Below are 22,388 nucleotides of genomic sequence, written 5' to 3'. Positions count from 1 at the left end.
ACTGGAATCTAACATTTCCTCTATTAGCTCTATGCTATGAATGAGAGTCAGTATGGATTTTTCTTTGTTGTCTTTGATGCCCAGTGAGGCAAAGAGCTTTAAAGCTATTTGGATCCATTTTGTCACTTGTTGGAGCAATTTTCCTGAAATTAGCCAGTCATGGAGGTATGGGTAACCCTGGATTCTTTATTTCCTTAGATGAGCTGCTATAATTGCAAAACACTTGATGAATACCCTTAGTGCTGTGGAAAAATGAAAGGGCAGGACTTTGAACTGGAATTAAGATGTTCCTACCAGGAATCTGAGCTATTTCCGCTGGAGTCATGAAATTGAATTGATTGATACATTTGTTGAGATGGCAAAGGTTGAGAATGAGATGATAATCCCCTTTCTTCTTTAGGATGTGAATATAATGGGAATAAAAATACATGCACCTGAACTCTAAGGGCACCTGATCCACTGCTTCTAGTTGTTGAAAGGAATCCACCTCTTATTTTAAGAGTATCCCTTGAGAAGGGTTCCTGAAAAAGGATAGTGAAGGGAGATAAGGAAAAGGAAGACACTAGAACTGGATAGACTACCCTTGTTTAGGATTTCCAGGACCCACCGGTATGGGATGATCTGAGATCAGGATTCCCAAAAATAAAGGAAGTGGTTTCCAAAAGGGAAATGTAGAAACGAAGAAATCATATGGAGGTTCTTCCAGGCTCTTGACACTGGTTTCAAACTTGCTGCTTGATGCAAGGCATAGAACAGAAGTAGAGGAAGAGGCAGAGGTTTGTAATCACTGGAACCTCTACTTCTTTCTCAGGATTGCCAAAGTCATTTGAGGCTAATAATAGTCCTCAATAGAAGGACACTGCTTGAAGGAAATCTGTCATCTCTCTTGCTTCTTTCTTGGGGCTGGAACACAGAGACCCAGAGAATGTAGTCACCCTCAAGTTCTTTTAAGAAGCAGAAATTTGATAATAGAGGGTTCTTCAGTGTAGCAGACAAAAGCATAACGAAATCCAATAGCTGGAAGCTGAAGCTAGGCAAATTCAGACTGCACATATGGTGCAAAATTTTATCTGTGAGGGAAATTGTCTATCAAAACAATTTACCAAGAATTGTGGTGGATTTTCCATCACTGGAAATTGTAAAATCAAGATTGGGTATTTTTCTTAAAATATGTTCTAGGTGAAAAATCAATTAATTCAGGAAAGTCCTATGCAGGACGTCAGACCAGAAGATCACAATGCCCCCTTCTTGTCTTAAAAGCTATGAGAGGAATGGAGGGCCTAATCCATCTTTGAATTATAAAGTTCATTGTCCTGAAAAGGAAGGTCTTCAATTCCTGTTTGCATGTCCCTGGGAATCCCTGAAGTTTGGAGACAGAAAGATCAGACAGCTACTAATGTAGTCATAATAAGCACTGCTATGTTGGAGACATCTAGCACAGATGCAAGCTATAAGCTGTACTTTGAAAATGAGGGTCTTCAGCTCCTCTTGATGTCCTTGAAGTAGTCTGTCCACAAACTGAGACAGTTTGTTCCAATTCAAATAATTGTATTTGGACAGTTACCACTTGGTAACTAGCCACATACAAGCTGCAGTGTCCAAGGAGGCTTGCCTGGTGAGCACTCCAGGAGGAACAATTTTAAGTGGGCTTCTCTAACTTTTTGAGTCCACCTAGAGAAGGAGTCATTATCATGATCATCATCATGTTCCTATTACGCCTCTGGTGTTTAGGGCAGTGACGAAGCTCCTCCACTCCTGTCTGTTTCTTGCAAGTCTTTCAATGGTTCCCCAGCAGTGCCCTGGGTTTTTCAGGTCCACATTCACAGCTCTTCACCATGTTGTTTTCGGAGGGGTTCGTTTTTGCTTGCCTTCAGGTGTCCATCTTATTGCTACTCGGTGATGGAATCAGTTTCCATCCAAAGCACATGACCGATCCATCTCCAACGCCTCCTGGCAATGATGATGTTCAGATCCTCTTGGCTGCACTGTGTCAACAGATCTTGGTTTGAGATTGTTCTGGGCCAAAAGATACAGAGGATTTTTCTGAGGCAGGTTGTATGGAATGAAGATAGTTTGGACATATCAAACGTTCTCATTCCCCAGCCTTCTGCACTATACATTAGTGTTGAAAGTACACAGCTCTGATAAATCTTTAGTTTGGTTTTGGTGTTGTATTTTGATGATTTCCAGACTGTATTTAAGTTCCTGAAGGTGTTCCTGGCTTTATCGATTTTGTTCCAGATGTCCTGGCTTGTTTCACCACTCTGACTGATGTTGTTGCCCACATACGTGAATGTTTCTACATTGGTGGGAACATAATCCTCTATCCATACTGGTGATGGTGAGGCAATATCAAAGATCACAATATCTGTCTTACTGCAGTTGATTTTCAGTCCAATTTGCTGGCTGAATGCGTTGAGTCAAATTGTTTTTTCTTGTATATGGTGTTGGGTGTGTGATAGGAGAGTGACATCATCTGTGAAGTCCAGGTCTTCAAGGGATGAGAAAAGTATCCATTTAATGCCTCTAGGCATATCTTTTGTTGTGAGCTGCATTACCCAGTCGATGGCAATGCTGAAGGGGATTGCAGACATGACACACCCCTGATGTACTCCTTTTGACTTCCAAACTGAGCTCGCTGTGATCAACACTGCATGTAAAGTTGAAATACAAACTTTTGATGATGTTGATTATGCGGAAAGGAATTCCATATGCCCACAGAATGCGCCATAGGCTGGTCCTGTGAATGCTCTCAAAAGCCTTCGCGAAGTCTATGAAATGTATGTGGAGCTGCTGTTGCCATTCTAAGCATTGTTCTATTGTGTTTCATAGAGTGAAGATCTGGTCTGTGCATAAGCAGCAAGTTCCATACCCACATGATGTTCGGGCATCATCAATATTCAGAGCCAGGGGCCCAGCTCCACCAAAATTGGGGCCAGGGAGAAGGAGATTCCTGGACCTGAGAGGGGCCCTAGGAACACATGAAGTGACAGTGTGCTGCTGGGGAGGGGGGCAGGAAAGGGGGACTCCTCCCCCAGAGCTTGCTGCTGCCAGCAGGGAAAGGGCTGGGGCGGAGTCCTCCTCTCTGGTCCCTGTCCCAGAACAGCTTGCCTGCACCTCAAACTCATCTCCAGCCCTGTCCCACTCCAGAGCCCACACCCCCAGTCAAAGCTTTCACCCCCCCCACCCTCAACCCTCTACCCTAGCCCTGAGCCCTTCCAGCACCCCAAACACCTTATCCCCAGTCCCAGCCAGAGCCCTCACCCCCACACTCCTACTCTCGCCCTCAGCCGTTCCCACACCCCAACCCCCTCATTGCCAGCCCCGGACAGAGCCCTCACCCCCTACACCCCTACTCTCACCCTGAGCCCCTCCCACATTCCAAACACCTCATCTGCAGCTACACCCCACAGCCGTCACCCATGCACCCCATCCCTCTGCACCATCCCCAAACTCCCTCCCAGAGCCTTCACCTTGCACCCCAATCCCCTGCGCCAGCATAGGGCCTGCACTCCAGACCTCCTCCCTCACCCAAACTCCCTCCCAGAGCTTGGCCAGGCGGTGGGCAGAGTTTTGGGGGGAAGAGTTTGGGCAGGGATGGGTTCTGGGCACCACCAAAATTTCTACAAACGTGCCACCTCTGGGTCTGTGCATCCATACCCTTTCTGAAAACCAGCTTGCTAATTTCTGAGAATGCTATCAACTGCCTCTGATATAGGCTGGACTATGCTCTTACACGATACTTTGCTTGGCACAGATAAAAGTGTGATACCACACCAGTTTTTACAATCACTGAGAGTTCCTTTCTTTAGTAACTTCACTGTAACCCCATTGGTCCACTCATCTGGCACTTTTTCCCTTTCCCAGACTAATGAGGGGGCAGAAGCCAGGAGCTTTCCCATTTTTAAAGGATTTGATGGCTTGAATGATCTCTTCCTTAGTTGGGGTGTCTGTGTTGATATCAAGATCTTCTTCTGCCTTCTGGATGTTTGCTTCCTCTTTAGGTGGCTCCCTGTTCAGCAATTCTTTGAAATGCTCTGTCCAGCTCATTTCTTGTTCTTTTTCGGTTGTTAGTAGGTGGCAGAGATAAGAACCAGATTGACCATATCATGATCAATGGCAAATGGTACGATCACTGACAGATATGAAAGTGAGAAGGTATGCAGATATTGGCAGGGACCAACATTTTGTGACAGCCTCCATCAACTAAAACTGAGAAGTGTGGGTCCACCAAAAAGGGGACATAGATGTTATGATATTAACAAGCTAAAGTCCCTTAAAATACAGAACGCCTTCGTTCTGCAGTTAAAGAACAGGTTTCAAACACTTGCAGACCTTGATGATGAGGAAGGGAATGCAGATGAGGAGATCAACAAGAAGTGAGACAAAGTAACAGCAATTTATAAACAGAGCAGTGAAGCCTGTCTAGGCTGCAGGCAGAAGAGAAGGAAGGAGTGGATTATACCCAGCGCATGGAACGCCATAGAAACTAGATGAGCCCTGACGAAAAAGAGTTTTAGACACAAAATCCCAGAAGCTAAAGGACAAATGGCATTATATTGATAATCTGGCAACACAAGCAGACGATGCAGCTGTTCATGGTGAACAAGGAACCATCTACAAAATGATGTAGCTTATCAGTCTAAATGGCAGATACCAACAAACACTCTCATCAGGAACAAACAAGGACACCTACTAATAACCAAAACAGAATAGAGAAGGAGCAGCATATGGTATATGGAATATGTCTCTCTCTCAAACAAAATAGATACCTAAGTTATCCATCATTAAGTGACACTGAAGCTTGGATATGAAGCCCTTTCCCCCATCTTGTCTTCCAAGTCCAATTTCCAGCCTAAGCCAAACTTCAAATCACCGTCTACACAGATATATTTAGAGTGCTAGTGCAAACACTGCTAACCTGAGTAATCATCCTTTTTCCAAAAGGTAAAGGATATTTTTACCTGCCATACTTTTCCTTTGTGAATATATATAAGCCTCACTGTGCATACTTCATTCAACAGGAAGGGTCTACCTTCAGAAAAAGCAATTTGGGTTTACAGATTTGAGTATGTTTGGCTAAATGAAGGGCACCTCTGTTAAGGAACAGCACATCAAAAAAAACACTGACACCACTGATCATAATTCAATTAAAATAAATCTTCCCATACACTACTTTGATATGGCATAACACCCTGGATCCAGCCTATCAATTCTGGCACTCTCTGATGCTATGGATTTGTTTGTGTGCATGTTTCAGTACATCTTGAGGCAAGGAGATGTTTATCTTCAGTATCCCTGTTTTTATTCAAATCTGTTTTCTTTTGTATTGAAAATTATAGCATAGGTTACATACTTAAACTTTTTTAAGGTATCTTTCTTCCTAAAATATAATGTTGTAAAGGAAATATTTTAGAATAATGCTGAACAACAACTAAAATGTATACTATTAAATGCCATTACTTCTCTATTCCAACTGTAATCAACCTAAAGTTCAATCATCTCCAAATTGTTTTTATTTGAAAGAAAACATAGGTTAGATAGGGCATAAAATGTTATTTTAAGATTAAAACAACCATGCATTACAAAGACCATGTGTTATTTTTATTATTGTTAGATGTACAGTGAATAATACATTTGGAAATATCTGGGCCTTTGGACATCAATTTATTTAATATGCCTAGGGACTTTTTTATGAGGATAGTTACTGATTGGCTTTAGAAGCTAAAATAGTCTGTTACTCAAAACAATCACGTTTTTTACATTTACAACTTTAATTGCTTTCTTCCCCCTCTTCACTCAATGTACAATAGATTTACGTATCTGGTGGGCTCTGATTAAATAATTCTTTTTGGTGTGATTTTATGTTTTAATTTACTTTAGTTTGGGTTTAGGTGTGTGTATATATATATTATATACATATTTTTGGTGTTTTCTTTGGTCTAACCATTACTCCATTTTGAAAGGACCATAGGGTCCTATACCTCATTACTCAGAGGTGTAATATCACCTGTACTTTTGGGGAGTTCCTTCAGCTATCCAAACATTAACACATTTTGTATCTGTTTTGTATCTTTAAGCTTCTTTGCTCCAGTGATCATTCAACAATGACAAAATTGAAGATAGTTTCTTAAATCCCTCTTTTATAGTTGTTTTGTAAACAATTTATCCAATATTCTTTAGGAGCCATTCTCACCCGTAATCCTCTCTTGTGTGCCATTGACAGAGTGACCTTCATTCTCACTGGCTCATCCATCATACATTGAACTTTTCACTCTATACCACACTCATCTCATCGTAGCAAAGAAACCTTTGCCAGATCCCAGTTTACCACTCACTGGGGATTCTGTATTTGTGCAAATTTGTATCAGAGATGAGAGAGGGGGAAGTGGAGTAAAGATCGCCAGTTCAACACCCTTTGAAAGTTAGTGTAGATGGTTACTTTTAAAGCCCATCTATCATTCTCATCTTCATCATTTTAGCTAATAAAGCTCTTACAATTTAGCTCCAATACTCGACAGAAGCTGTCTAGTGAATCATGGAATAACTAATAGTCATCTGAAAAATGCCCTTCCCCTGGATTGCAGGATGCCTCTGTGTGTGTCTCTATACACTTGCATGCATCTGTGAACATGTGTGGAACTGGTGAGGCAATTCCTTTTTATGAACATTATAAATAATTGTTTTCCATTTAAACGAACCATGCTGTACAAAATCATGGCATTTCTTATTGTTAGCAATATTTCAAAGTTGGCAAAGTCAATTTTCAGAAATCCTCACCCCAAATATTTTCTTTATTCCTTCTAAGCTATTGTGTACAAGTTCTCATATGCTGTGATTTTTAAAAGTGTCTAGTACCTCTTCAAAACATGTAAAAAAACATTAAATTTCAAACCATTCTACTTGTATATATTTCCTGTATTTCTCTTCCTTTATTTTTTATTATTAAAGACACTTGTACAAAAATTACAATCTATGTTTTTAATCTCATGTGCTCCCATCACTTACCCCTTATTGGAATGAGACAGTTGCAATTTAGAGGGTTTCACAGAACTCATTATACCCTAGAAAGAAAAGTAATAAATGTTGATTATCAATGGGGCACATAAGCATTACAAGCAAGAAGTGGGTACATGGATTCCTATGACTTGTTATTGTTTATAGTTTGCTTTTTGGACGTTGTTTCTCCAAAGATCTTCACTAATAGTTAGAAATGTTTTACACTTGTTCAGTTTTTTGAATCATAGATGAGAGAATCAATCACAGAGAGAACTCAAGCTAAATAGGGGAAAATGAATTATCGGGCTCTATTTAACTATTGGAAGAAATAGTTTAGTAAGACATAGATCATTCCCAGGTCTTTAGTTTTCCACATCAACTCTAACAGTTGCACTAAGAGATAATGAATATAAACAAACTTTATTTTCCTCAAAGTAATACCTGCTTTGCCTAAATTCTGCAAACTTTTTGAGTCTATAAACAATCTGAAATCTCTTCAGCCTAGAAATTCCATGTCAACAATATTTCTTCTTTGTATCCCAAACAGTCCCCACAAGTCAAATGTCTTGTTACTAGTGGAATCATGGGGCCTGAATCTTTTCTCATGTACCCTCAGCAGGTTTGTCACCCTCAGCAGGTTTGCAGATGACACTAAACTAGGGGGAGAGGTAGATGTGCTGGAGGATAGGGATAGGGTCCAGAGTGATCTAGACAAATTGGAGGATTGGGCCAAAAGAAATCTGATGACAGTCAACAAGGACAAGTGCAGAGTTCTGCACTTAGGATGGAAGAATCCCATGCACCACTACAGGCTGGGGACTGACTGGCTAAGCAGTAGTTCTGCAGAAAAGGACCTGGGGATTACAATGGATGTGAAGCTGGATATGAGTCAGCACTATGCCCTTGCTGCCAAGAAGGCTAATGGCATATTGGGCTGTATAAATAGGACCATTGCCAGCAGATCAAGGGACATGATTATTCCCCTGTATTCGGCACTGGTGAGGCCACACCTGGAATATTGCATCCAGTTTTGGTCCCCCCGCTACAAAAGGGATGTGGACAAATTGGAGAGAGTCCAGCGGAGGGCAACAAAAATTATTAGGGGGCTTGGGCACATGACTTATGAGAAGAGGCTGAGGGAGCTGGGGTTATTTAGTCTGTAGAAGAGAAGAATGAGGGGGCATTTGATAGCAGCCTTCAACCACCTGAAAGGGGGGTTAAAAGAGGATGGAGCTAGGCTGTTCTCAGTGATGGCAGATGACAGAACAAAGAGAAATGGTCTCAAGTTGCAGTGGGGGAGGTCTAGGTTGGATATTAGGAAACACTATTTCACTAGGAAGGTGGAGAAGCACTGGAATGGGTTACCTAGGAAGGTGGTGGAATCTCCATCCTTACAGGTTTTTAAGGCCCGGCTTGACAAAGCCCTGGCTGGGATGAGTTAGCTGGTGATTGGTCCTGCTTTGAGCAGGGTATTGGACTAGATGACCTCCTGAGGTCTCTTCCAACCCTAATATTCTATGATTCTATACCCTCATAACTCCAGGTGTGATTTCACTAATTTACACCAGGGAAAACGAGAGTAGAAGGGAGCCCTGAGACTATAGAGATGGAAAAGACCTTTCAAATTTTTTAGTCCATGTCCTTGCAAATGCTGGATTGTTCCTTGTTATAAATTAACTAGTTTTTTGTCCAGTTTTGTTTTAAATGTGCTAATTAATGGAATTTCTAGAATTTCCCTTTGGAAAATTATTCCACAGGTTAATAAATCTCAGGGAATTTTCTCTAATTTTGAGAACAAATTTTCTCCCTCTTAGTTATATCTCAATTGATAAAGATAAAATTAATTAAAGGAAAAGATGTTGAACCTCAAAAACCTCCTAAATTCAGACTAAGTCCAGTCTAAATCAAACTAAATCCAGTTCACAGCCTTCAGTCTGAACTACAGAATATGGACTTTTGAAAAACATTTTGTGAAATGTGCCTCTGGAATTCTTTACTCTTTCCTTCTCCTGTTGAAAATGATATAGACAGCTTTAGAGTGATTTTGTTACAAACAATGGAGATTTTCAGAGATACAAGTGTCACTTAGGCACTCCATTGGCTTTCAATGGGAGTTAGGCACCTAAATACCATTTGTATCTTTGAAATCTCCCTCTACATATAAATTCCTTAGGTCCAAATCTTGCCCTATGTAGGCAGATGTGAGGGAGGGGGAAGAGGAAGGAAAAGGGCAGATTGCACAGAGACCTTCTTCCATCAGCATGTTAGCTATGCACTACTGCCCAATATAATCCTAACTCCTATTGCATAATAGGTGTGGTTAAATCACAAATAATCAGAAGTGGGCATGGTCTGCCAGCCTGACCCCTGGCTCTCACGTGCCTATGCTGGGATGTGTAGTACATGTTAGAAGAGGAAGCATGCTGCTTCTTTCTGATTCCACGGTAAGTCATGTCCCACTAGGTGTTTCCCCCATAAACCTCTGCTTCTCTGAGCCATCCTATCCTGCACTGCTAGGACTGTTTAGTGCCTCACTGTAGCAGCTAGCATCACTATTTTCTCCATTTGTGTGGCTACAAGTATAAAGGGCGAGAATTTGCTCATAGTGTTTTTTCTATAAAATATGTTAACCATTTTTTGGAAAATTAAGTTTTATTATGTAGACAGAAAAAATCTTTGGTGATGTTGATAAAAATCATTAGTCATAGAAAACTTTAACATGGATGTTTTAATACACCTGCTTGTATTAACATAACCCAGCAAAGAGAAAAGCCAGATCTTATCACTGGTTTTATGTTCATTTATGCTCCTGAACAAGCAATACATAATGAACAAAGATGAAAGATTCTAATATTTCCATTGGGAATTACTGCATAGCCTTATGAAACCAGTGGATTTCAGTATAATGTCTCTCACTTCATCAACCTTTTAGGAAATATTGTTTATACCTGCTCTAAGACAGTTACTTACAGGGCACCACTAAGGCACTGCTGTGTTATATATTTTTTTACCCTGGTTAATATTTCTAGTGGAAAAGAGACCATATTCCATAACAAGCAGTAGAGTGAAGTGTCACTTATTACATTTAATAAAATATAAGAATGAATGCTTTATCCATTCCTCAGTAGTAGGTTATGGAGGAAGTTAGGATAAACTGTGTCCATTGAACTGCAGAATGCGGAGTTTGGATGTATGCTCTATTTTGATGAACTCTGTGCATATGTGAAAAATATACTCACTGAGTGATTGTTTTATCATGTATATGGAATGTATGTGGGATGTGTAATAATGGGAAATAATCTAATCCAGGCGGGGAGAATGGGTGTGGGAGAATTTGAAATACTTTCCATCCAAAAGAGTTCCTGAGTGGGACCTCTAAAGAAAAGTTCCAGATATTCTGCAAAACCTTTAAGAATAATATTTAAAGTGTTTTAATGTAAAATTACTTATTAAAGTAATTATTTGCCATTGCACCTTAAGTAAACCGCCTATTGTTCATGTTACGTTATGAAAAGAATATTTATTTCCCAATCTCAAAATGAGCATCACATGAGTCGTATCCTGCACTGGCGCTGTGCACATTAGAGAATCAGGGGCTTAAATTTCAACATCTGTGACTGGATTTATTTTAGTGTAAATCCACTGAACAGAAGTTTAAATATGGGTTAATGACTTGGAGGGCAATGAAAAGATAGACTACATCTGAAAATGGATTACAATGCAGAATCTCACTGTTTCAGATGAGTATGATCCATGTTCAACATAGCAATAAGAAACAGAATCTCTTGGTTTTCCCACTTTTAATGAAAAAATGTTGCTCTGTTACAATGTGAAAGTAGATTTTTTAAAAATGATCTAATGACAATTATTACAGTAAAATATATGTAGAAAAATGGCAATTCATATCTATCAAATTGAGTAAGCTTTTGCATATGTGTCAGTTACTTACAAAGATCAAAATTGGATAATTATCACTGGTGCTATTAATTAATCTGATCGTGATTTGTTTGCTAACATTTGAAAAACAAAATTCAGTTCCTGTTAGCTCTTTGATTAATCACACCTTGATGCCCCACAAAATATATATCAAAACAACACTACAAACAGAACAAAAATATATGTTACTAAATTTTTCAGGTTATTATTTCTTCTTCATTAATACAAATAAATCTGTATTTGCAGAAAGTATTTATAAAAGTGGAATATTAAAATGTGTAGCACATATTGAACGGTGATTCTCTGGTTTATATCGTATTGTTTCAATTTCTTCTGTATCAATTTTACTTAGTTTACAATTAAAACTAGCTTTTCTTGAGCTGTTAACCCAGTTTAGAATCTGAAAGTCAGGTGGCTTGTATATTTCTGACTCATGTCATCACCAGTAATAAATTCTTGGCAACTGGAATTTGATTATTAATAATCCAATGATGATGCATGAAGCAGAAAAAATCCATTTCCCTCTTCCATAGCTGTGTTTGTTCTGCAAAACAATCAGGAATAAAAAAATAGTACTTTTTGTTAGTGGTTTTTGGTCAGTAAAATAAGCATATGTGAATGAAAACACACACTGACAAGTCTATCTTCACATATGCTGGATTTCTTAGGAAAAAAATGACTTGGAAAGTCAACACTATCAATGGTATGTTTAAAACCATATAGCTAGTTCACATCTTTAAGACCAGCCCCAAAACATTTGATAGTATGTAAGAATATGAATGAACTAAAAGCTGTTGGCTAGATTGTGCCCTGATCCTGCATTGAATACAGGAGGGAGTGAGGAACCCACTTGTATGGCCTTCTCCGTCTTGAGCCTGGAAGTCTACACAGCCATGGAACAGCCCACAGCCCAAGCCCTGCAAGCCTAGTAGCTGTGTAGACTGCAAGCTGTCAGAGGCTTAGGGACATCCAGAGCATGGGGTTGCATCCCTGACCATCTTGACTAATAGCCAGTGATTCACTTATCCACCATGAGCTTATCTAATTCTTTTATGAATCCAGTTATAGTTTTCACCCTCACAACATCCCCTGGCAATGAGTTTCACAGGTTGATGGTGTCTTGACTGTGTTTCGAGGGATCAGTCTCTGAGCCCTGTTAGCCTCTCTCCTCCAGAGCAACTGCACCAAGTTCAAACACAAAAATATTTACCTTTAGAAATTCTACAACTGATGCCAAGATAAACAATATTAGCACTACTAATTGCTGCAATTAAGCAAATCTAGGAAACACCTTTCCCAGAGCATTTTTCTTGTTTAGCATAAATATGAAACAGTCTCAATCTTTTCTTTTCTTAAAACAATGTATAAAGTGATTAGTTTTCATGATAATGTCAATTCCTTTTTTCTCCCCACCCTCACCCCCCAGTAAAATTCTGGAGCAGCTATGAAATGATTTTAGGGTTTTATTTCTAATCCTAATGTTTCATTGTTTTGATAGGTATGTAGACTTGGCTTATTCCAATATATGTATGTTTAATAAGATGTTTTGTTTTATGCTATAATTAAGTAGTTTAATGTGACGAATTTGTGTAAAGCAAAGGAGCATGGCATTGTTTTTTTGCTGCTGACATTTATTTAGCTGGGCCTCTGAACCTGGCATTCTCTCTTCAAAATGTCCCATTAATTCCTATTAGGGAGCTACTAGTAAAGAAAATTGCATGTTAACTTCTATCAATCTGTATGAATAAATGTTAACCATTCTCAGTTAAAAGCCCTCCTTTTAGCTCCACTCAAGTGAAAACACCTAAAGCAGCATACACATTGGCAAATCATTCAGAAGATTAATGCACTGAGGCCTGTACAAAGACTCAGAGATGTATATTAGCATTATAGATTTTAATTTGAAATGATGTCAGTCTTTTTTCGGCTGCATTGTAGTGCGAGGGCTGCCATCTGCTTATAATAATGAGTCTGACAATCCACGTAAATGTGATTTGCTGCTTCTTTTGCCAACATAATGGCCTGGATATTGATCCTAATGGTGGAGCAGTTGCTGTCATTTCATTGAATAGAAGGGGGAGGACAGGGTGCAGAAGTAAGATTTTCAAGACTTCTGGTGGAATGACAGTCAAAAACGAAGGTGTGTTTTCTCCCTGTGAGCAGCTGTTTCTACACTCATAGTTCTCAGCTTTGTCCTGGTATCAGCCATAGAATTAATTGCTTTCAAAAGAGGAACAAACTAAAACAAACACCACAAACATATCTGTTGAGAAATAGTCCTAGAACGAGATAGAAATATGTTCGGTGTAAGTAACATTTTCCAGAGCTTTTCATTGCTTATTTTTTGTTTATAATAAGGGCTGAGGAGAGGGAAAATAACTTATTTTCCTAATCATGAAATTGGTGAAATACTCATCTAAAGGATGACAGTTGTGAGGAATGTTTGGACTCCAGTGATGAGCTCTCTCTTTACTGGGTGAAAAATGAGGTGCCACAGATACAGGATACTGTATCTTATTCTCTTTTATTTACAAGTACACATAGTCTTGAAGAGAAAGAAAGAAAGAAAGAAAGAAAGAAAGAAAGAAAGAAAGAAAGAAAGAAAGAAAGAAAGAAAGAAAGAAAGAATTAATTGCAGTTTATAACTCACAAGTTTTAAGGGAAGTATCTCCTCATCTCAGGTATGAGCTAGCACTAAAAATGCATGGATTTTATATTTGCCACAGCAAGGCAGAACCCCAAACTCCCTCAACATGCATTTACTCAAGTAAACACAATCAAGCTTCTCAGCAAGCACTCATTCCAGTAACCTTCCAGAACGGAGGTGAAGTAATATTTCTCTAAGACTTTGCTATTATTATGTCTAAGTTGATTCTAACTCCACTCTTGAAGTAATTTGTGCCATGCTCTACAATATTATAGCTTTCTGTATAATAGAGAATGTGGTTGTTTCCATGACAGAAAAAAAGGGGTAGGAATGGAAACTGCTACATGAGATAGTTAGAAAGTTTCATTAATACCGCACATAAGGTCAACAGGATTGACTAGCTAACTCCTGTACCACTCTGGCTGGTACTCTTCAAAACAAATATCAAGATGTTAATCATTAATAGATTTAATTCAATGTATTTTAAAAATCAGACCTGTATGAATATTGTTAATTTTACCACATCCAATTCACTAACACAGGAACACAAGATAATTTGTCCTCCAAGGCTAAAATACTAAACTCCAAGCTTATCTAAAGAAACAGCTAACACTTGGTACTTGAGCATTACAGTGTATCAAAAGCTGATATAAAAATGAAGTTTAAAACATAATTCCATTTGGTAACTGTTACTCTTATTCAAATTCATTCAAGTACTATATTTCAAAGTTCCACCCCTAACTCTCTCTCTCTCTCTCAAATCTTGTTGGAAAATTAAAACCAGAACCGTTTAAACATAACATTGTAACACCAAAGAACATAATTAAAAATAATCTATTGTTTGTTTTCGGGGGGCTGACCATGGGAAGAGACATGCACCAAATCAAGACTTCCTCAATCAATTAACTTTTTCCTGTGGTTTATAACTTATAGGACCCCCATTTGGAGAACTAGTATGTAAGAATTATTTAATATACATTGTACCTAAGCCTTATACACACACTTTTGACATAAATATAATGTAAGCTGAAATGTGGATCTTCAGAATAACTGATGTGAAAAACAGCTGCTTAGCTTGTATTTTTCATTGTACAGTGATACTCTATGCAATGGAGAGAAGGGGAAAAAAGCCCAGAAAGCTAAAGAGGACACTCTGAAAGAGAAGGCACTGCTCAGCTTTTCAGGTGCAGGGGGTGAGGGGGAAGAGAGTGGTTTGGGGACAGACCTATAAAGCAGCCTTACATAAATGTAATGAAAATTTACCAGCCCAGACACAAAATCTGCTCACTCACCCTCTACCCAGATGATTGATGATCATGGAAAAACTAATGATACTCTACTTGACAGTCAAAAAATGTACTAGCCCTGAAGCAAGTGGGCAAGGAGAATTTGGCACAGCTGTATAAAGGCATTATTTTTAGATAAGAATTTATAAATTAGATGACTTATAATGCATGAAAGGCACTTGTGTGAACAACATAGTATATCCCAAACAGAAAGAGACTTTATCAGCAAAAGGGGTGAAATATGCATGGAAGGATTATACAGTTAGGAACAATTTCTCCAAAGCATTCAACGTAAGGAGGATTTATAATAAATAAATAAATACAATATTTTCCATAAGTGGACACGTTCTACCAACCTCTTTGTGTCTTGTACACTCATATTTTTGGACCCTATGAATGGAAAAATATTCTTACTATGATGTGTCCTCACATGACTCTATCACAGTGTTTCCGCAGAGGAAGCAGCAGGCATGGCCCATTAACCGCATAGGTGCTAATGATCTACAGAGATTCCAGTCCCACACCTTGTGCTTCCAACTGCATACTATCTCCTTCTCTGAGCAGTGTACGAACTGTGGACTGGGAACAGAACTGAAATTAACAGAGTTATCATGCTAGAATTTCCCCATGGAATTCCCAGGAGATTTGCTAAGACGTGCTTCTGAGTACAGTAACTGCTCTTGACTGCTTCTATCCATTGCTTTCTGATCAGCAGCTCCTTTTGAAAATCTGTAGAGCCCCAACGATACAGTGTTTGTGTGAGTGATTATCTGCAAGAATGGGGAATGATGCCTCTAGTCAATGTATGTTAGCCAGATTTTGCTGGTATTTGAGCTATTTTCACCTTTCCAACAATGGAGAATATATATCTCTTTCATTGACTACTCCTTCAAAATACCCTGTGATAGGAGGAAGGATATTTCTTTGGCTTAGGCCCGGGCCAGGATTGGAAGGCAGAACTCCTCATTCTTATGCAACAATGGTCAAATCACTTAGGCCAAAATTTTCAAAATTAGGAGTCTGAAATTATACTCCTAACTATATATTTAGCACTAAGGGGGAGACTTTCAAATGGGAGTTGAGTGCTTACTCCTAATGACTTTAAATGGGAGTTTCCCTATGTGCCTTTTAAAATCTCTCCATAAATATGTGGCCTGATTTTTTTAACAGCATCCTGCAGCTATGCTGCTCACTGTTTAAACCATACTGAGAAGTCTGAGTAAATCATATTTCACATTCGGAAGCAAGTCCCAATAAGGTATGCAGCTGTATATATAGTTCCGGGAAAGGCTAGAAGCTTCTTGAGGGTTACTTAAGTAAGGGTGGACAGCTCCCATGGTACTTTGATGCTGTTGGCACCCTGGAAATTTGGTCCAGGCACAAACTACAGCCAAGAGTGCATTTCTAGAGCCTTGGCTACCAACAGCTTATTCACCAGTGATAGAAACTCCCTTGAGTGTAAACCATTAAATCTCAAAGCAATCCTATAAAGGGGGAAAAATATTTTATTACATGTGATAAGCAGATGGAGTTCCCACTCTACTCTGAACCACATATGCAGACTCCATGAAGCCCAAACTTAACCCATCCGTGGGGTTTGGCTTTATCTGTAACTTGAATAAGAATGACAGAACATAAATTTCAGCATTAGCTTTTTTCTTAAAATTGGCTGTTCCTAATGTAGTTTTCCCCGTAGAACCTCCTCTGTCCTGGTCCCTAGATCTTTCTGCTTGGGAGAGGGGCAACAACTGCTCTTATATTCTAAGGAAAATAAGAGATGCTCCTGCCACTTAGCACTAGCAGTAACTATCCTTTATCTTTATGCAGGGTTCAGGAACCTGACATTGGATGATTCAACAGAAAAAAACCTCTATTTCCAGACTTAGAGCACTTGCTTAGACTGTGCCACTATATTACACATCTATTTTATAGATTCATTGTCATAACTAGAACTGTAAGAGAGAACTGATTTATACTTGTTGAATATCTGATACGTGAAAAGTATATATTTTGCAAATTTTTCCATATAATAAATAATAAAATGCTGACTGGTCCCATTTATAGAGCTAAAATGTTGTCATTATTGGCATATCAGTGCTAGCTTTTCATGATGAAAATGATGTAGTTTGGTGGCTGTGACCGGATTAGAATTCTCTGGTTTGATTTTTCCAGTTAAGTTTAATATAATTCTTTTAGTTACTTTTCCTGAAGTCGAAACCTGAATTTGAAAAAGATAAAAAGCCAATCCCAAATTATTAAACTTGAGTTAGTAAAATTAGTAAAAACTGATATTTAGGCCCTTAAATAAGAATCCAATTAAGGAAAGAAGCATTTTTATTCAGAATAGGTGCATAAGCACATGCTTAAATCCCTCTGAAGTCAATGAAATTCAAACATTTGCTAAGTAGTAGAGCTGTCCAGAGGCTGACAATTCCATTTTGCAACAACCTTCAAGATTTCAAAATTTGTTTTTGTTTTGCTTTAGAATAAAAACAAAAACCTCTTGAACATTTTAATCAGGTTTTGAATTCTTCTCTTTTTCTCTCTTTGTCAGAACTGATGAAAGAGCCCTGGATAAGACTAGAGAGAGATTCTTGGCAAATTCTTCACTGACACCAATACATCTCCGCAAAAAGTTTTGGTTTTGACAAAACCGCATATTTTGACAAAATGATATTTTGAAATTGTTACCAGGCTCTGGAAAGAAAGAGTTTTTGTAAGTTGAACCACTTAACAACAAAATTACTTTGCTAAATTAGGAAGAACTAAAAGTTTAGGGAATATTTTGCACTCTCATCTATCTGTAACTATCTTCCTTTCATGTTGGGCTGGAGCTCAAATGATTTAGCTGGACAGTGAATTCTCTTTAAAGAAGAATCCAACTTGTTCTAAGCACTCTATGGACAGCTAAGCTATAGAGCCTAGGGCCAATGGAGCTTTCAACCCTTTGCTTTTTTGGGAGATAAATAGAACACATGGAGTCAGGAGAGGCAATTAAAACTAACACCACTTCAGGTTTGCTAGAGAGTGCCTGATCCTTCAGCATGAGGTTGGACTGCTCTGCAGGAGAAAAAAAAATCATTTCAAGGGTCAAAGAACATTAGATCTGTACAGCAGCAAGAGGAACGTCTTCAAATGCAGAAGCCTTCATGACATACAATAAAAGGAAGAAAGGGAGCAGTCTGGGATGCCTGTGATGACTTGGTTGCCCCTGCCTCTGACTGAAGAGTGTCTCCTTTTTTCTGGTGGGAGCCAGTGATGAGGCAAGTCAAGCTGAAGATTTTTGGAGCGGCAGAGGAAATCTAGGCCTTAGTGGGGGGTATAGCTCAGAGGCTTGAGTATTGGTTTGCTGAACTCAGCATTATGAGTTCAATCCTTGAGGGGGCCATTTAGGTATTGGGGGCAAAAATCTGTCTGGGGGTTGGTCCTGCATTAAGTAAGGGGTTGGACTAGATCATCTCCTGAGGTCCCTTCCAACCCTGATATTCTATGGTTTATTAATTGCAAACCAATTACTACATAAGTTTGGGTCAAAGGGAAAATAGCCTTTTAGGGCAGGCTTCCATTCCATCCAGTTGGGGAAACTCACAAGGGAAGAGGAGTTAGCAACTATGTAATAAGTGGGATACTTTAGATTTCTGGTGAAAAATTCAGCTAGTACAGAATAACTGACTGCCAGCTTTTGTGAATGTGTCTGCACCTGTCTTCACTTGGTGGCACTTTAGTGGGAAAAGTGAACAACCAAAACATGAAAAAAAATCAGATTTTATGTGAGTATTTATATTATTCATCTCAATATACTTTATATACATTTAAACACACTGGATTCCTTGCTGATGGCCACACTTTCAACATATATGCTCTAGCCATACTCAGAATTGTATGGTTTGACTATATTCCACAAAGTAGCACATTAGGAGGCAGTAATTTGAAATATAAAGTTGCAGGTACAGACACTCAATATTTCATCAGATGTTGCCAAATCTTCCCTCCATTATAAGCGGTAATAGAGTTAGGGAGGTAAATAATTATTTCAGTCCAACTGAAGTCCTCCAAACAAATCTCTTGGAGTGACTGGAGTACATTTGGATCAAAGGCAGTGCCTTGTCTGAAATCATGTGATGCCTGATAAGCAACCAGACTTTTCAAACTTTTTTATTTTTAGAATGTGCGATCTCTGAGTTTCAAACTCACTGTGAAAGATGGAGGAACACCAAGAGGTGGAAAACACACCCCTGAATATTAAAAGAGAAACACAGATTTCCCTCCTGATGTAGAACAGAAAAGGCTCTGGATCTGTGTCAGCTCAGAATTCTGCCAACAGATCCCTAGGGGACAGCAACTGAATAAACTTCATTTGTCTGATGAGCAAAGACTGGATTTTGAATAGACCTTTAAGCTTTCTTAACAGTGGAGTTATGGAGAAAACTGGGATATTTTACAGCTGTCACTGGCATTGTTCATGATACATCAATAAATACATGATTTATGATTATGCCCCCTATAGTGTATTATCCAAACTCCTCCTCCCCTCTTTGATTTAGCATCTCTTTCTTTCAATGTTAAAAACACTGGGTGGCAGGAGTTGATTTTTGAGTTTACATCTGTGAGCTGCCAGAAAGGCTTTTTGCAGAAACAAGAAGAACCTAAAAAATAGTTTTTCAGTGTTTCTTAATCAGCAGCAAGGGACCAGCTGTCAGCCTCCCGGAATTCAGAATTTAGATTAGCTGTGAGGTCGCACTTCTGTTACTCTGCATCTGGTTTGGAAACAAAGAACAACCTGTCTTTGGTTGCTCTCATGTTGTAAGTACAACTACAGCATAGGTAATTAACACTCTTATTGATAAGGGCTCCTTTTCCATATTTTTGGAGTTTTTTTACCCTTCTAAACTGGAAGTATCCTTCCATGTGAAATAAAAAAGACCAAGCAGACAAGAGGAAAAACTGAGGTTTTTTTTTAAGTCAAGCCACAAGTCAAGTGAATTTCTTTTCTTAGTTGATTTTTTAGAGAAAAACATTCTACAGTATACACTAGATTCAACACATCAGCAGACCTTACTCTTAAAAGGGGGACGATTCTCACCTTCCTTCCTAAAATGTTTTGAGGTGGATGAATAGAAACCACTAAGGAGTAATTAGTAGTAGCAGTATCTTTAAGAAGATCTCCAAAAGTAAATCATCTGGGAACATACTGGTGCCATATAGCAACAGCAAAATTTACATTATATAACACAGCAAAAATTGTTCCACTTAGATACTATTCTAAGAAAAGGGCACCACTGAGCTGTACCTTCCCAAGGAGAGTATACAAGTCTTTGTTCGCCTCCTGCCCACAGTTCCCTGGTCCTATGGACAAGGTGTGACACCAGGGGTGCACAGAGAGAGCAGTCACTTAGTTCTGCTCTGTGCAAGGAGAGTGATTGACCTTGGCCCATACAAATGGAGGAGTTAGACTCCTTGTGCCCCATCCTGGGTGCTCATTCAAGGGCTAAAGACAATCTGGCCCTCAGTGATTTCAGCCATTGACCTAGCAACTCAAGTCAAACCTCTTTTTATGGGCCAGAGCTCTGGGAAAGATTGTGGTAAATGGGATTCTACAAGCAAGGAAATTTTAAGGACACTATGTACGACAAAGGCAAGAAAGTCTGAGAATTGGAACTGTTCCTCATTTATTTCAACACCACCTGATTGATCTTTTTCCCCTTTGGTGTTTATTTTTGAGAAGGGAATCCAATTGTACACAAGACTGACTGTCTTGTAATGTGATTCTTCACTCCTGTTCAGATGTTTTTCATTATATTCTTCCATAGAAAGGCTTAGAAAAAAAGAGTAACTTATTGACAGTTCAGCTAAGCAAAACTCATCTATTGTCAGCTGGCTCTTCTTTGTACTTCTCTTTTCAGTTGTGTTACAATCCTTCTCCTGATAGCTGCTAATTTTGAAAATTAATGGGGAGATAAAACTGTTGTACTGTTTCAGATGACAAAAGAAATAACATTTTCCTATGTTAGGGTGCGTTGGTCTTGTGCCAGTGCTGAAGTTAAACTTATTCAATATCAGTTAGGTGCAGCAAACATTTTTTTATGGCAATGGTTGGTGTGGGGAAGGAACAGAGCTTTCTGGTTTTGCTGCTACTCCATTTCTCTGAAACAATGGCAAGAATTGACATTGTCTATTCAATGTGGAAGACGGGCTGTCAAATAAAGCAAGACAAATGTGATGTCCTGACTGATTATTTCCTTAGATACTAAATCAATGAGCTTATTATCACAGCAATTATATAACTAATATAAACAGATGCTATGTGTAGAAAACCGGTTAACAATTAGGTAGGCACAGAGTACAATTTTTTTCATCTCTAAAACTATTGAGAGAATTTTATGATATTAATCACAGCTGCTGTTCCGTATATCTGCATTTATTAACTCTAAACACACTGTAACATATACTGTTACATATATTTAAATAGTTACATATATTGTAACAAAAGTAGTAGCTCTCACTGTAATTAAGGATGAAATGTAACTTGCATTATTAACCCAGTTTTCAGTTGCTTATAAGTTTTTGTAATGTGGGGCTGAAATCATTCATGTGTGATCTCTGCCCAAAAGAAATTTAGTTTGAAAAGTTTTAAAAAACCCACAAACAAACAACAAACAAACAAAAAAACCCTTTCTACTATTTCATTTCAGTTATTCTCCTGTAGGTTTCATTTAGAAATGTTATGCACATATAATTTAGCCAGTTTTGTTCAAACATGAATTGTTTTGCAGCTCTTAATGAGATCTAAGAAAGAAGAGAGATTTGGTTTAATAGTTTTTAAATTATGAGTATTTTAATGCATGCAGTACAGGATTAGCTCTCTGTTTGTGTATCCCAATCTCAACATTTTAAAAACACAGTGGAAATTTAGCAGACCTGGAAAGAAAATGGATTTTTTTTTAATTCTAGTAATTTATTAAAATAATTGTGGAACTCCTTGATTATATTTTAGATGAGTATTTTCATAAATTATTCTGCCAGTTCTATATTATGTGGCTAATGGAAAAATATTGGTCTAGTATTTTTATTTTTTTTTAAACCAAAAAATCTAGCCAACTTGAACAGTGGTCCCAAATTTCAATCTGTAAATTATATGTTTTGGGTGATGTGTTATGCTAACTTTTCAATACAACCATGTATACAGTAAGTTACAGTAGAATACATATCAGGCCAAATCCTATCCTACACTAAGTCCCCTCTGCACTGCTCCAGTTGCTCACAGGGAACTTAATGCTGTCTAAAGGGGCTGCTGAGAATTACTGTCGTGTACGGGAATCCCCAGGTGGTGTAAACCCACATATTTGGACCTATCTATTCTATGACATCTGGTACTTGTTCTCCATGTGATATGGGACATCTGAAGATGTAAAAGAAGGTGGTGGCAGAGAAGGAAGAATCCTCACTTATAAATCAGCTTGTAAATGATGATAACAAGCCAGCAAAAGTTAAAGCAGCCATGAGGCTGCTCTAATGTTTTG

Source organism: Gopherus evgoodei, chromosome 2 (genome assembly GCF_007399415.2).
Source record: "Gopherus evgoodei ecotype Sinaloan lineage chromosome 2, rGopEvg1_v1.p, whole genome shotgun sequence".
NCBI lineage: Eukaryota > Metazoa > Chordata > Testudines > Testudinidae > Gopherus > Gopherus evgoodei.
Note: the sequence above shows the minus strand (reverse complement) of the source record.